Consider the following 8,477-nt stretch of genomic DNA (forward strand, 5'->3'; position numbering starts at 1 on the left):
AAGGAAGCCAACGGCCTGGGGAGAAAGGTGCGCTTCCAGACAGCCCACCGTTAGATCTGTGTGCCCAGCATCACGTCCAGTGCTCGGGCACCATAGAGATGGATATATGCAGGTCTCCCATCCCAGCTGCAAAAAACCTGCAAAAGTCTTGTCCCAGGGCCCAAAAGGCCACTTTTGCCCACACCATTTTCCCCATCGAGCTTTTGATAACTGCGATCTCCTATATGTGTATAAAATACTTTCACAAGCACCATCCTATTTGAACTTGACAAACCGCCCTGTGAGGTGATCAGGGCAAGAATTTTTATCTCCGTTTTGCAAATAAGGAGCTTGAGGCTCAATAAAGTGAAATCTAGGGTCCATGACCCCTGACTGTCCAGTATGCCACATGTCATTGAATTAGGTCTTATGAGAAAGGAAGGACAATGCCTGAACTGGCCACTGGAAGCTCTCTCTCTCTCTGGAACAGACACCCTGCATAGACAGACACACAAGGGACGTTATATACACACAGATAATGACCACAAATGAAGCTAAATCAGACAGCAAAGCACACAGACCCTTTCCCAGGAGGCCCATGTTCTAGCTCAGAGTCAGGCACTCTGTGACTATAAGCCAGACACTTTGCCTCTCTGAACTTACAGATGAAGATATCTATCGAATGTGTGGGATCTTTTTCAGCTTTGAAATTTCATGAATCAAAAGTACTCACATTGAGGACGTACCAGAGATGCATCAGGATTCTTCTCAGAGCGTTTCTGTTTTGTTGATACTTTTTGTGCTGCCATTGCTCTCTGGGGGAGGGCAGGTGGTGGAAGATAAGTAGACATGACCTTGAGTCTCTTGTAGCTAAAGGAGAGTGGAGAAGGAAAATAACTGAGAGCTCCATGCTCAGCATCCTTTTCCAATACCCCACCCCACCAAATTCCTCCCTCTGCCTCACTCTGACCCCAGTCTCTCTCAGAAAACAGTTCCACCTATTTCAGTTCCCCTCTCCCTGGCCATCCAGACCATTGTGGAATCACAGTGGATGGGGTCTGGAATAGCCCTTGGACCTTCCCTGGCATCCTGACTTGGCATCCACGTCACCCCCCAGCTGTTCTCTTAGATCCTGCCCGATCACTGTCCTACCATCCCTTCCCCGGAGTGTCCTAGAAAGGGTCAAGGCATTGCACCACCCCAGGGGGCACTATTATTAAGTGTGGAATGTACTCCGATAGCCATTTCCCAGAACCCAGGAGTGAAGCAAGCATGCCCTTTGCCAGACAGCAAGGCTGCAGCAGGCATCTCCTTTGGGGTGGAAGGGAAGTGGAGGGCTTGGCATGGGACAGAGCACAGGCCCCCTTTATGTGGGATGTTTGCGCTACCACAATGGGGCCTGCTTTGAGGCACGATGTTGGACGCACATTTGATTCTTTCAAGTCTGGGGCAACTTGAGCATGAGCTTGGTCCTCACTTGGGCCCTTTGGCTTGGCCAGAGCCGGGTGCCAGCCATTGTTCTCCCGCTGCGCTCAGCAAAGTCCGTGAAGTCAGGACAGCATCATTCCCTGACAGACATTCAGTACATTTCCTCGGGTCCCAGGAGGCCTGATATTGAAATGTTTTCCTCCCCATAGTTATATTTTCCTTGGTTGAAAAAGTTTTGTTTTGGAAGTTGCTACTCTGTCGAGGTAATGAGTCAGTTTGGGAGGCCGGTGCAGAGGGGAAAATGCACATCATTGGCAGAGGCCAGAAGGATGGGGGTGAGAGAAGATGGGAGATTCCGGGTGGGAGAAAGAGGTCCACACCCTCTGCCCCCTCCCACTCTTTCAGGAAGAACACAGCCCCTCCTTCCCAGCTAGGGGCCTCTTCACTGGGGTGAGGGGGCCAAGCCCTGCTGCTGCCTTAGGGCTTATTCCTGGGAAAGGCTAGGTAGGCAGGGAAGGAGCTAATGTTATGGGCCACCTTTTGAGCGCCATTGAAACATCTAGTTTCTGTGAAAGCTGGTAGTGTTATCATCCACATTTTACAGATTGGGAAACTGAGGCTCATAAAAAGGGGAATCGCGTGCCTGACATCCCACAGCCAGCAAGTGGCCGAGCTTAGAATTCAAGGAGTCCCATGCTGGCTCTGCCACATGGCCTCACTACAAGACTCATTCATTCCTACCCAGAAACGGACCCAAGTGACTCAGGGGAGGGACACGAAGACCCACCTAGAGAGACAACTGGGGAAGGACTGTTGGCAGAGGGAGAAGAGGGGGCTTATGGACTAGAGCCACCCTTGCCTATCCCTGCCATCTGCTCTTCCCCTCGATTTTCCACCCCATACATCTTTTTCCCGTGGAGAGAACAGTCACAGAGATACAAAAACACACATAGACGCACCAACACGCTCAGATCCCCCCCCCCGCAACACACACACACACACACACACAACACAAACACACCCGTCCACACAAGCACAGAAGCACACACATCTGGAGGTAAATCTCAGGATTCAAGGGCTGGCTCCACGCCAGCTCTGAGCCCCGAGTAGCCCACTGAGCAGCCCTGGTCTGCCTCACTTTGGGAGGTCAAATCAATGAAAGAGCCCTGGTAGTTTAAAAAAGAGAAAGGGAGAAAAAAGAACACCAGCACCTCTCATGATGGGAGGTCAGAGCAAATGAAACCAGGAGGAGGGGGTGGCTGTATGGGGGCCGGGGCGAGAGCATGGGGGTGGGAAGCCTGCGCTGGTAGCTGAATTCCTACCCTGGCCCAGCTCCAAAAGATTAAAATAGAGCTCTTAGAGTGTCCCCTCCACAGACCAGCCTGCCAGGGGCCAGACAATACGTGGGTTTGTGCTCCAGCTCAGGCCTCCAGAGAGGTGATGTTTTTACCCGGACAGCTAAAGGCACAGAGGCAGGTCTAAAGCAATTCCAAGGCTCCTTTGGCCCACAGGCCCAGAACAGGCCACAGCAGAGGGAGAGCTGCCGGCTGCTAGGACGCACACAGATCTGCTCTTTTCTCTTCTCACCCTAGGGCAGGCCGCTGGACTCATACTTCTTCATTTTATCTGCCCCCAAAACACCCATCTGGCAGGGCTATGTGGGATGAAGTCTTAGCGAATTCGTTATACTTTAATTTGGAAAAAAAATCTCAGCCGGGCTGTAAACAGGCAGTTCTACTAATGAGGAATGGACAGGGCATCCCTTGGGGTTATCTGAAATATCAGATAAATACAAACACCTCATTTTCCCTACCCAAGGAACAGAGCTCTCCCAGAAGGAAGCCCCACTGGCCACTTGAGGTTTCATCTGCTTCCTTGTAATTCTTAAGGATTTCAGGCAGCTGGGACTTAAGTCCGACATCTCAGACCACTTGCTAATACAGAGGATGAAGACGAGTATGCATCAGTTAAGCGCACAGGCTCTGGAGTTTGCCAGACGTGCGTTCTAATCCTGACTCTGCCACTTAGTAGCTTTTTGAATGTGGGCAAATTATTTAATCTTTCTGGGACTTGGGTTCTTTATCTCTAATAGCACCTACTAGTGATCATAAGGGTTAATTGAGAAAATACACAAAATGTGGTCAAACCAATGCCTGGCATATATCTAGCAAAAGTTAGCCCAAAACAGCAACAAAAAATTCCCTCCTACTGGGTTTCTGGAAGACCCTCCCCCATAACTAGGATGAAAATATAATTTATCATCTAAACTAGAACACTTCTGATAGTGGGAGTGGACACTAACTGGACTGACCCTGGGACACTGGCTTACCAGGGACCGTCCCTGGAAAACTGGGACATAGGATCCCCCTTCCTATAACTTTCTAAAGGGTCCCTATATAACATTCCATTAAGATAATCCTTTGAAAACGGTCCTAAACTTTATTCTATATCATGAAACCCATTGGAAGTAATAGCCCTTTATGGCATACTATGATATTCACATAGAAATTTTAATTTAAAATATAATTTTATTGTATATTTAAAAATCATAAGGTTATAGATAAGTGATAAGAGATAAAGTGATAAGTCATATTTGGATGGAGGACTGAAAATTGATAAATTTCTACTGCTTTTTAAATTTTTTCTTTTCTGATATTTGAGAAAAGCAGCTCATTCAATTTTAATGGAAGACCCCTTGTTCCAGTTCATAGAACATCAATATTCCATAAAAGCAAAGTTTGAGAATCTCAGCCTTAAAGAACCAAGAATAACCCCCAGGGAGTAAGGGATGGAGGGCAACTTTTGTGGTCATGACATATTTTCCTTTCTTTAAATAATTTTAGCCATTCAGGAATAAAGGTCAACAGCAATCCCACTACTGGGGATAGAACCTGAGAAAACCATAACTCAAAAAGAGTCATGTACCACAATGTTCATTGCAGGTCTATTTACAATAGCCAGGACATAGAAGCAACCTAAGTGTCCATCGACAGATGAATGGATAAAGAAGATGTGGCACATATATACAATGGAATATTACCCAGCCATAAAAAGGAACGAAATTGAGTTATTTGTAGTGAGGTGGATGGACCTAGAGTCTGTCATACAGAGTGAAGTAAGTCAGAAAAAGAAAAACCAATACCGTATGCTAACACATATATATGGAATCTAAAAAAAAATGGTTCTGAAGAACCTAGGGGCAGGACAGGAATAAAGATGCAGATGTAGAGAATGGACTTAAGGACATGGGGAGGGGGAAGGGTAAGCTGGGGCAAAGTGAGAGAGTGGCATGGACATATATGCACTACCAAATGTAAAATAGATAGCTAGTGGGAAGCAGCTGCATAGCACAGCGAGATCAGCTTGGTGCTTTGTGACCACTTAGAGGTGTGGGATAGGGAGGGTGGGAGGGAGACGCAAGAGAGAGGGGATATGGGGATATAAGTATATACATAGCTGATTCACTTTGTTATACAGCAAAAACTAACACAACAATGTAAAGCAATTATACTCCAATAAAGATGTTAAAAAGGAAAAGGAATAAAGGTCAAGATGTAGGAGGCCTCAATTCTTCACCAGGTGTATCTCTCCATAGCGCTGCTTGAGTGTCCTCCTGGCATGGTACCTGGCTTCCCCCAGATCAAGTGATCCAGGAGAGAGAGGAAGGCTATCTAATGTGCCCAGGATCGAGGACAGTCCCAGGCACATCACTGAGTTGGTGCCTTAGTGAAAGAAGAAAACACCTGAGAAGTATACCTGGCTTCTTAGTCCAGGACTGTAACCTACAGCTTTAACCTATTAGAAAGAATCTTTACACCCAATATCAAAACCAGACAGATCTCCAAAAGAAAGTAATCCTGGTCAGCCAGGTAAAGTCTGGGTCCTCAAATGCAGAAAATGTTTGAGGAGCTTTTTGTGTATGGCTGTTTTGAAATACACTACTGATCGTAAGCTTCTGATATCTTCCACTCAACCCAGCCAGCCCCTCTCCAGTCTTTGGGTGCCATTGGGATTTGCCCTCCTGAGTTTCTGGAAGACTCTTAAGGTCCTTGTGGCCCCTTTCTGACTTTATGTGTTCACTGTGTGTTAAAAAGAAAGCATCTTCCCCTGGAGTGTTTTGATTGCCTTAACTGCATTTAAATCACATGTGGAGAGCTGAATGGCTTACAATGTGATCTCTCTTTTAATTCTCACAACCTGTAAGGTGGTCACTGTGATGATGCCCATTTCTCTTATGAAGATATCGACTCTAAGAGAATATAGCCAGTAAGTAGAGAACCAGGAAATGCAGACCCAGGTCTTCTGACTTTAAATCCTATGCTCTCTGTACTATATCACACCTCGGTATTGCACTCCACTTGTTTTATTTAATATGAAATGATATTTAGATATGCTTACTCCTTGCATTTCAGCTAAGTCATTTAAACCACAACAGACACTCACATTTACACATACACTCACCAACACACACAGACCAACTTTAAAACTGGGTCCATATACATTAGCCCACCCGACAGCCTGACTCTAACAGTGAGTAGATGCATTTTCCTGGATTGTCCTTCAGCCACATTGCCACTTTGAGAAATTGGCTACTGCATAAGCAAAATAGAATAATGGCTTAGAGATTTGGTTTAAGGGAGAGAGGACAGTACATCGTTTATTATACCAATAACCAGCATAAAAGAATGTAAAACATGCTACCAAGTAAAACCAAAATCCCACCTTGGGAAATCTATCCAATAGGGATAAAAGCACCAGTAGCTAAGAATATTTGTACAAGATGCTTATTGCAGCTTTGCTGGTTGTGGCAAAACTAACTACAGACAACCTGAGTGCCCACATATACAGGAAGAGTTGGACAAATTATGCTGCATCTATAGTGTTATTATAATGAATAAGAGTCATTTATATTGACCTGTAAAGATCCATGATGGGTTGAGAAGGAAAAAAGAAAAGAAGGAGGGGAGGGAGGGGAAGGAGGGGAAGAGGGTAAAATGTATTTTAAGACCCAGCCTGCTGTAAGTAATTTTTAAAAATCCTATTAATGCATATGTATGTTGTGTGTGTATGTATATATATGTGTGTATATATATATATATATATATATATATATACATATACATAGAAATAAATATGCAAAGAAACATAAATCGTAACTTCAGAGTTCGGACTAGCAGAGGGAATATTGACATTTCTGCACACTTCTGAATTATCTGACTCGGTAAAAAAAGCACATATCATTTCTATAATTTAAAACAATAATAAAGCAGATCAAGATAAAAAATAAACTAAGACCAGAATTTTGCCAAGCCTGATTTGACCAAAGAAAACTCAGATTCCTGCCCTTACATCTTTGGGTTCATCCAAGTGCACTCTCTTAATTGGCCCCTGACACTGACATCTGTGTGGAACACATCCACTCTTCACTCTCTACATTGGTTTTCAAAATGGCCACCTCTGCTGGACGTTAAGACTTCAGTTGAGGCCCACCTTCACCACCTCCACCTCTCCCTCCACCCACTCATACCCAAAAAAGACTTTGGTCCCCTGCGGAAAAGGCCAAGAATAAATGCTTTCCACCCCAATTATTCTCCCCACTCTTTTCTCCCTAAACTCCAGATGGTGAACTCTGGAAATGGGTGACTGTGGGAGGTGGTGGAATCTCCCTTTCTAAAGTTCTTTCCTGAGAGAGAGCCACATCTGTGGAGGATGGCTCGGACTTAACTGCCGTTAGAACAAGTTAGTTATGGGTCGTTTGCCATTTTTGGAGTGCTGATTGCATGCAGAGCCCAGTGAGAAGGAGAGATAGGAAATCAGGAGCCCTGGTGGCAGAGCAAGTATACACAGATGAAATCTCGGTAGCCTGAAGAAGCAGTACTTAATCAATAACTTCTACGTACATTTTTGGAACACATAAATCTAGGCAAGATAGCTTATACTAGTGACAGGCTCATAATTCAGAACGATCTTGATCAGCAGATGTCATTTAGTAGGGATTAAAGTTTCATGTTTAGGTCAGAAAAATCCAAGAATGGTATGGGAGAATTGTAGCTGGACAAAGGATTTTTAAAAAATTGAGTTAGGCATTTCATTTCACGTAACAAACTCAAATTAAATAAAAGTATAGAAATCTGCTAAAAAATAGTAAACATTAATTGAATACCTGCTACGTGTCAAACACTGTACTAAGCATGAGTTAATGAACTCTAACAATTACATAGTCTTCTGTATTCATACTTTGAGTCTTATGCCCAATTCAAGGGACCATGTTTCAGCTTCATTGGCACGTTACATGAGAACAGTAGGGGGATATATAGCAAGTCATGCATGGAATAGTTAAAAGAATTGAGGCTATTTAGCCAGAGGTGTTAATATATGATAACTACAGTCAGGTATCTGGAGGGCTACCATAATAATTTAAAAGACTTATATTCTATAATATCATTTAGGAGAATTACGACTGTAGTAGTTTAAAAATGTTTCCACAAATTCTTCAGTACTCTTCCCTTCAAAAGGTGGAGCCTAAATTCCCTCATCTTGAATGTGGGCTGGACTTACTGACTCCCTTCTAACTAATAGAATGTGACAGAAGTGACAATGTGTGACTTCCAAGAGTAGGTCAGAAAAGGCATAGTGGATGCTGCCTTGCTCTCTCTCAGATCACTTGCTCTGGGGAAAGCCAGCTGCCATGCTATGAGGACACTCAAGCAGCACTACAGAGAGGTCTACCCAATGAGGAATTGAGGCCTTCTGCCAACAGCCATGGGAGTGAGCCACCTGGCGAGCAGACCTTCCAACCCCCAGTAGAAACTCAGTTGCCTGACCTCCTGACTGCAGTCTTGACCGCAACTTCGTGAAATACTCTGAACCAGAGCCACGCAGCCGAACTGCTCCTAAATTCTTGACCCTCCGAAACTCTGTGAGATAATCGATGTTTGTTGTCTTCAAGCTGCTAAATTTGGGAGGAATTTGTTATGCAGCAACAGATAACTAACATAACACCCAAGATGGAGCTGGCAAGGAGACCAATTTAATTTTAACAGGAAAAAATTCCAATGATCACAGTTGTC

Source organism: Stenella coeruleoalba (genome assembly GCF_951394435.1).
Source record: "Stenella coeruleoalba genome assembly, chromosome: 19".
Classification (NCBI taxonomy): domain Eukaryota; kingdom Metazoa; phylum Chordata; class Mammalia; order Artiodactyla; family Delphinidae; genus Stenella; species Stenella coeruleoalba.